Source organism: Puma concolor, chromosome B2 (assembly GCF_028749965.1).
Source record: "Puma concolor isolate L17-30 chromosome B2, mPumCon1.1.hap2, whole genome shotgun sequence".
NCBI lineage: Eukaryota > Metazoa > Chordata > Mammalia > Carnivora > Felidae > Puma > Puma concolor.
In genome coordinates, this window is record NC_141671.1 from 90,961,830 (window position 1) to 90,970,457 (window position 8,628).

The 8,628-nt window shown below is 46.5% G+C and overlaps 1 pseudogene; it reads left to right on the plus strand.

Annotated features, from left to right (window-relative positions):
• Positions 1 to 5,126: 5,126 nt before the first annotated feature.
• LOC112862977 (U6 spliceosomal RNA) lies at positions 5,127 to 5,217 on the plus strand (annotated as a pseudogene).
• The last annotated feature ends 3,411 nt before the right edge of the window (positions 5,218 to 8,628 follow it).

Sequence of the window (8,628 nt, forward strand, 5' to 3'; positions counted from 1 at the left end):
TTCCCATTTATGCTGATGCTCCCATTTGGTATGCTGAGGGTACTTCATCGCCATTCGTTATGAATGAGCTACAACAGTATTGCAACAGCGCTCAGCAAACAGCTCCTGACTTTCAGGTGTCATTACATGCAAGTTAAACTAAATGGATGAATTTTTAGCAGGAATAATGTAGTTCATGTTGACATTATTCACAGCTTTCCCAAGAAGACAGGTATTAATCAGACAACACTCGTGTAGGTCTCAGTATATAAATATTTGGGCGTCTGGCTAAACAGTGCCCTAACCTTTAAAAGGCATATAGACCTTATGCTTTAAATAGGATCATCAGTATAAAGGGCAATTTAGGACAAATAAAAGGAAGAATTTCTTTGCACAGGAGTATAGATGTATATGGAACCCATTATCTCAAGAGTTTAAACAGCATACAAATAAAAATAGGCCCCCAAGAAGGATCTCAATAACTCAGTAATCACAAAGTTCTGTGAATTCTTCCTTCAAAATCATTCATGCATTTGTATCTTCCCCTCTACTTCCACTGTCTTTACCTTGGACAACATACATTTACTGAGGCCTAGAGGAAAATTTTTTAAATATGGAAACTCAGGTGTCATCTCTGGAATTTTATAATCTAGAATGTAGGATGTGGTATCCAACACGAGATAAATAGAAAAGCATATAGGCACATGCTAGGTGTGCTCAATGGACCGACAAACAGTGATTACTTCAGAAATTAAAAAGAAGGAACCATTTCTCAAAGCAGGAAGACTTCCTGGAGAAGGATGAATTTGGTATGGCCATAAGGCATGGAATGGAAACACACAAGCCATTAAGGATGAAAACTCTATAAACCAGGGCATGAAGGTAGCCAAGGATATGACACAATTTTGAATAATGCAGCTTTTTAGGTGGAGAATACAGTTCATATCAAAAAGCGTCACATAGAGGAGCACAAAAATAATAATTTAGGAACCAGATATCGGAAGCCTTTGACAATCAAGCTACTGAGTTGAGATTACTCTGTAGGGGGGGTAAGGAATCATCAGAGCAAGAAATTCTGACAAGAAGCAATAAGGACCCAAGTTGAGAAGTTGAGAGCAACAATGTGAATAAAAACGAAGGAACACTCTGTTCTATAAGACACTCTATTCTTCCCTTCTAAAACCCAATGCTGCTGGATTAATCTTCCTTTATCGTTTTGCTGATCTTCCTTCCACTTGAAAGTCCCCGTTGCATCCCACACCAAGTCCAAACTCCTCCTTTTGGCATCCACCATGCTCTAGTGTCTTTCACAGACCTGGTTACAAACCCATTTGCCACTTACTCTCACCAGGACCCCTCCACCGCATTCAACTAGTCAGGGGCACCACTATGGCACCCAGCACATAACACCCAGACTTTAAAAGCATCGATTTCTACTATTTTTATAAGTCTTAGATTAACCTTCATCTAATACATAGGCATAATTAAAACACAAATCATTTCAACTTCCCCGAATCACAACTTGGGAATAAACCTCTATGAAAAATTTATCCTTCATTCTTGGCTTTAGATGAGAAATTTTAATAACTAATCTTTCCCATCAAATTCCACCAGCTTTCCATAAGGCCAAGGGCTCCTACTAGTCACCAACCCAGGCCCCCTGACAGTCCCCCTTGCCCACTTGCCAGATACTTTTCACATATACATAGTTTATATTCTCATATATATTTAGCCCCTCCAAATCACTAGCACAGAACAAAGCACAAGGTGAGCAATAGATACCTATAGATTGATTATGTGATTAATTTTTATATATGGATGTTAATTTCATTCTAGGTTACTGAAAGAAAAGGACACTTGGAAATATTCCTGTATACCAAGGGGATAGATAGCTTCAGAGTTCCTCAGGATCTGAGAGCAAGATCAACCAGTTCACTGGACTAACAGAGAATATTTCATTCTCTTATTTTGCAGGAGCCCATGAGAAGGAACAGGAAAGGTGCAGCTGCTTGGAGCACAGCCATTGTGATAAAAGCCTCCTACATCCAGCCTGAGGAGAGACACCAAAGTCCTGCCCATTTAGGTGAGGACATCGGTGGCTTATGACTAGCAAGCCCACATAAAAATTATTTGATTCTCTTTCACAGGTATATGCCATGTTTTACAGGACATAAAATTGGGAGCATATGCTCACTTTCTACTGAGGCCCCAGGACAGCAGGCTCCAACGAATCCCACTCTGCAGTGGAGTCTCAAACCACGTAAGCAGGTCTAGCAGAGGTGGGGGAAGGGTGGGAGTAGTTTCCAATCACCCTTGGGGTTTGGTAGAGAGCCCAACATTTTAGTGGAGAGGTCTACATTTTAGCATGAAGAGAGACAGAGATAATGGCACCATCTTCAAGGCACTTTGCTCAAGACACTTTTGGAAAAGCGGTAGAGTTCCAACCAAGGGGAGATGAATTTGCCTGTCATGGAAACTGCCAGATGAAAGATTCCCAGTACCAGGGAGGTCTCCGAAATTTCTGTGAAAGTGCCCACCACAGAGGCATCTTTACGCATCTCCAAATATCTGCAACCATTTTGGTGGCAGTCAAGTTAGACACGTTTTCCTCTGCATTCCTCTGCTCTAACCCTAGAATGGTCAGAAGTTATGGCTAGCCAATGCACGTATGGGGTGGGAAAGGGGTCAGGAGGTACAGGTCGACAGAAGACGCAAAATAAAAGTACCATGCTCTCTTCTGGTGGAGATTCGAGCAAAGCAAGGGAGCAGCTTCAGCGTTGAATGCAATTCAGAGTTTTGATTATTACACAACTACACATGTCCATAACAGAACTGCACCTGTTTTGAGAGACTAAAGAGACCCCCAACTTTTCACCATGCAAGAGTAAGCAGATAAACAATGACACTTGCCTAAAATTTCACCCAGTGTTAGGGGGGCAACTAGTCCTACTGTGGCTAACTTTGCAAAGCCAGTTAAAAAAAAAAAAAAAAAAAACAATAAGTTGCTTTATAACTGTACCTGACATGTCTGCTTTTAAAGTACTAGCTGCATATGTATAAGACCATCTATAGGAAAGAGAGCTAACAACAATAGCTATTCAATTACAATAAATTCAAATTCCTCATATCAGGGAAGGCTTGAAGCAGGAGAGGAAAAAAGTAAAGAAGAAGCCTTATCTCCTACCTACCAGGGATTTCTCCCTCTACTTTTGTGTGCAGAGATCAGGTTAAGTCCATACGTGCTAATACTTGAGCAAAGAAAGCACCACTAACATCACTCTGCTTCCTATAGGATTCAAAAGCTGGTAGCTAAAAGGAATAAACTTCCAAGACCCCGTAAGAAAGCCAGTTTTATTGGATGTAGTCTCATTAATAAGTTAAATACATTATAATACAGAAAAACAACATAAGACAAAGAGGAGGTGAATGTACCTCACACTCGAGAGGTACATACAAAAGATTTTGTTGGGCAGCATAAGACTGCAAGGGTGGGGAAAAACGCAGTATACCAACCATGGGCAGGATTTGGGATTCAGATCCATGGTCTGTGTGTCAAGAAAATGGGAGCTATTTGAATTACAGGGCTATAATTCCATCGAGAGATCCTGAGGACTGCATAAACCACTTGAGCTTACAAAAATTACTACCCCATATTTCAGTCACTTGTGGTTTGTTCTATGAGTAATTTACTGGCTGCCTCTGCACAGTATGTCATTGCAAACTTCAAACTTTGGATATTTCTTAGCAATTTGATTTGTCTTTTACCCGAGGATGTGTCCATTCCTGTAACCAGTCTTTACTGAGCATTTACTATGTGTATCATGCTGTGGAAGAGGTGGAACGTGCGGTTCCCTTTGGGCCTCCACCTACTGCACAGGAATCTTAAAGTTATCCAACACCCGAAACTGGACACTCTACAACCACTGGAGAGCCCTGCCTGGGGAATAAATACCCAGCAACAGCAAGTAAAGCGAATGTTTGCTAAGGATGCAACCGCAAGCGTTTGTGGGCGGTGCTCCGTCCTAAGAGTGTCCCAAAGCTAATATGCGCTCATAGGAAAAGCTTCGCGACAGTGACTTGCAAAAGCTGCTTTTAAGGAGAAGGGGGTGATCTAGCTGATGCTAAGACATAGGGCACATCCACCCAGTCAGCCCACACCACCTGCCTCTGAGCAGCTGGTGTAATGCCCTGTCCTTCCCTGCCACAGATGTGTTCCACGTCCACTTTAACTCTTTAAAGACACCTCTTTGCCTCCTTTACCCCTTCAGCACTAATGTCATCTACCTGTCTGAGATGCTGATGGTGGAGAGAGGGTCCTTGACAGTGGGGGTTGTCTCAGAAAGATGAGGATCCAGCCGTACTGGTGCTCCTTACGCCTATTACAACTCAGATCACATGGTCTGTGGACCACCATTTTTAAACCTCCAGATTCCTGAAAGCCTTGTTAGCCAAAGAAAGACACTGTTTCCTCCTTTCTGTGCTGGGAAGAGGGCCCCTCGGGAAGTGTCATGACTTGGAAAAGTGCGTTACCTTCAGGACTGCGAGAGCAGGGGAACAGTGGAGAGAGGCACAGTGGGCTCCATGTCTTGCATTCCTGGGCCGGAGGGACTCTCCCCACCACAGGGTCCAAGCCATCTTATTTGTCCCTCTCTTGGGGTATTTATCAGCATTTATCTTTTGCCAGAGTTTTTATGTGTTCATGTCTCACCTACCGCTGAGGGTAGCGTCAGTGTCTGATTTATCATTCTAGCCCCCACCACGTCAGGAGATGAAAGAGAACACCTTTCTCCTTGGCTGTCTCTCCTTGGGGAAAGTCTGGCAAAAGGAAGCACTCAGCAGAGAAAACAGAAAAAAATCAACTACAGTCAACCATTTATTATCAGTGTAAAGAGACACAAGATGCCAGTAAAAAAATTTTTTTGACACAGCATCGTTCCTTCAGTGGTGGAATGACAGGTAAAACAAAGTGGCAATTTCATATCTTGGTAGATCTGGAGTTTGGTGTGTGAAGATGGGAAGGGCAGCGGTGGGAAACACGGTGGGTGAGGGAGGCGGGTTCCAGGTCACGGAGAGCCATTTGTGCCCGTACTTCGTCCTGAACGCTACAGAAGCAACACGGACAGTTTCCCTTTTTGAGTAGCTTGACGGCGTTGGCTTCGGCGGCACACATACTAAAATTGGAAGGATACAGAGAAGGCTAGCACGGCCCCTGCACAAGGATGACGCCCAAATTCTCGACTCGCCTGGCAGCAAGGTGGAGAACGGGTACGGGGGAAGCCAGAAGGAAGGAACCTAGTGGGAGGCCGCAGCCCCGGAAGTTCAGGCCGAGCTGAGGGAGGAGATGCATTTAAACTGTTTTCAGGAAGCAGAAGCCACAGGACTGGGTGACTACAGGGGTCTTGCTTAGACATTCGGTGGCTTGGAAACACTGAGAAATGGTAGACTGGGAGAAAGAGAGTTGACAGCTCACATCTGGACACGTGGAGACACCCACAGGCAGCGTCCCACGGGCATATGTGTACGTGGGTCTGGAGAATGAGGAGCAAGGTCTGGGGTGAGAGGTGGAGACGTGTGCAGCATCTGCTTATAGGCAGTGCAGAACAATGTGCGCGGTGAGCTCCTCTGGGCAGCAGGCAGCAGACACCCTAAGAATCCTGCCTTTTGCAGTCATTCGCCCAGGAATCCCCTCTGTGAGGAGTCAAGGTGAACGAGGTGTGTGGGGCCAATGGCCGTGACCACCAGAAGCAAAGCGAATTGACCAGGGAAACCAGACAGCTCCCCACAGAGAACCAAAGTCTGTCTGAACATGGATCAGGGACCTGATGACAGGGTCTGTGTGTGTTCTGTAAGAAGGCAAACCCCGCAGGGCTGGCTGGGAATGATTCGGGAGAAGTGAGTTAAGTCAAGCCATTTCTGGTTCAACACAAGCACCCTGCATCTTCACAGCCTTGTACTCGAGAGGTTGTGTGGTCTGGGGGTGCAAATGCTAGAATGGTATAGAGCTAGCGGGGCACAGCGGTGTCACAGCCAGGCTCTTAAACACAGACCGTGCACTTGAACCCCAGCTCCGCTGTTCACTTGGCAGAGATCCGGGGTTAAGTTACTTAAACCCCTCTTTGCTTCAGTTCCTCATCTATAAACTACAGATGGTGATGATGGTGACGCTGACGAGCAAGGTGGTGGTGACAATGATGGTAGTGGTGGTGGCGGTCATTATGATGGTGGCAGTGGTGACAGTGACAGTACCTATCTCACCGGGCTGCTGTGAAGGTTAAATGAGTTGCTGCACATAGGTTGCCAAGAACACAGTGCTTGGCACATAGTAAGTGATCTGTAAATGTCAGCTATTGCTGGCTGATTTGGTCACTAAATTCCTCTTTCCAACACTATGAGAATCAACAAAGCAGAAGGTGGAATCGGTGTTTATTGGTATTAAGTGGTATTCAGCCATTGGGAACAATGAAAGGAGGTTTGAGCGAGGAGGGGCTTGAAGATCAAACTGCAAGACCCCTCATATACGAGGACACCAGGGGACATGGTCAAGGAGTTACTGAGAGACTAACCCTAAAGACAGTGGAACATACAAATGCAGGGTGCTAAAGACCTTTGTTTCAAGTTACTTACTTATTTTGAGAGAGAAACAGAGCACACAACAGGAGAGGGGCGGAGGGAGAGGGGGAGAGAGAATCCCAAGCAGGCTTCATGCTGTCAGCTCAAAGCCCAAGGCGGGGCTCAAATTCACAAACCGCGAGATCATGACCTAAGCCCAAATGCAGAGTCCAACACTTAACTGACTGAGCCGCCCAGGCGCCCCAGGTGCTAAAGATTTTTACTCTCTCTCTCCAGCCCATTTGCTTCCACTTTTACCCCCTTCACAAGTTCCAGCCCTGCACCCCCTACTGGTTCCTCACATTCAGTGCGGCTAAAATCAAACACAGCTTTTCCCCGGACCGTGTCCCTTTTCCGCATTTCCTACACCTGGCAGCCCCCAGCTCCCAGCAAGACCTCATTACCTTGGCCCTCTCCTTCCCTGCATCCAAGACTCGGCATGTCCTTGTGCTCTGTGGCTGGCATCTCCCCCTCCGCACTCACCCTGCGCCCCCTGCCCCACTTCTGACTTCTCTGGGAACCACTGAGATTGCCCAGCTGCTCTGTTGTGGCCTCCTCTCTGAGGTGTCCTGTGTCCAGGTTGTCATCAGATAAACCTGAATTAAATATCCTCTCCTCGTGTGAGTCCCCTGCTCAGAAAACCTCCTCACCCTTATAGGGATGACTTCCACACAGTGTGGCCCAGGCTGCCTCCCCACTTACCTCCCATCTTACACTTGTACCACTGGTGAATCTGGACTATTTGACATCCCTGAGCAGCCCTAAGATTTCCACCATTTGCCTTTAAATGCACCAGCTAGTTGGAGGGAGATCTGTGAGGGTGGAGAAGGAAGCAGCAGCACACAATAAACGTGTGGATACAGTAGGGCTGGGGAAGGGGTCCGGGGCTGCTCCCTGCCACCCACAGCCCTTCCCTCAACTCTCCTCCTCCCTTTCGAGGTTCCCTGTGACGCTGTTTCAATCAGGGTTTACCTGGATACATGTTGACAATGAGTCACTTAGGGTGTCCGCCCATCCTGGGTAAGGTGAACCTTCAACTCTAACAGGCCCTCAACTGGAGAGGACCCCTAAGCCTTCACAATGAGTGCACCACCATGAAAACAGACCAGGTACCTCTTGGACACACAAGGCAGCCACACTGTGAGGGAGGACGCTGGTTCTCTTCCCTTCGTTTTCCAGAGTTTGCTTTCATCCACAGCATAAGCGACTTTAACCTTGGTAGGTTTCAAAAGAAAAGTCTGTTGCTAATGGGAACGAGCCCAGCTGGGAAGTGTTTAATGGGTGCTGACAGTGGCATCCTGTGCAAACAAAACGGCGGCCCCTGAGAGAGCCAGGACACCAACTGCTCTGCCTCTCCTCTAAAAGGAAAGGAGGACTGGGGCGCCTGGGTGGCGCAGTCGGTTAAGCGTCCGACTTCAGCCAGGTCACGATCTCGCGGTCCGTGAGTTCGAGCCCCGCGTCGGGCTCTGGGCTGATGGCTCGGAGCCTGGAGCCTGTTTCCGATTCTGTGTCTCCCTCTCTCTCTGCCCCTCCCCCGTTCATGCTCTGTCTCTCTCTATCCCAAAAATAAATAAACGTTGAAAAAAAAATTTAAAAGGAAAGGAGGACAAAAATATGAAAAATCAAGTCATGGAATATTCAGGACAACTGGCAACAAGATACTTCTCTTAACACTTCTGAGAGCACAGCATGTTGGAAAGGCAAACACCTCCCTTCCTTCTGATGCCTCTGAAAGCAAGGAGAGCAAGCTTCCCTAGTGGGACAGACACCAGGCTTGAGTCCAAAGCCCCCATACAAGCTCTAGAAGGGTCCAGAGCTCATTTAAGTTGAAGTGGATACACATTGTCTCAAAGCATTTTCAATTATGGGCCTATGTAATAAGGGTCTATGTTAATAAGCAGTGCTGAATGGTTGAGATTTATTAGTCAAGGGAGAATGGGGGTCTGAAAGCCAAACTGTTACCTCTAGAATGTGGGATTAGGGGGTTCTCCCATCTTCCACTTAATAGATAGTCCCATGGTTTGGGAAGTTTGGAATTTT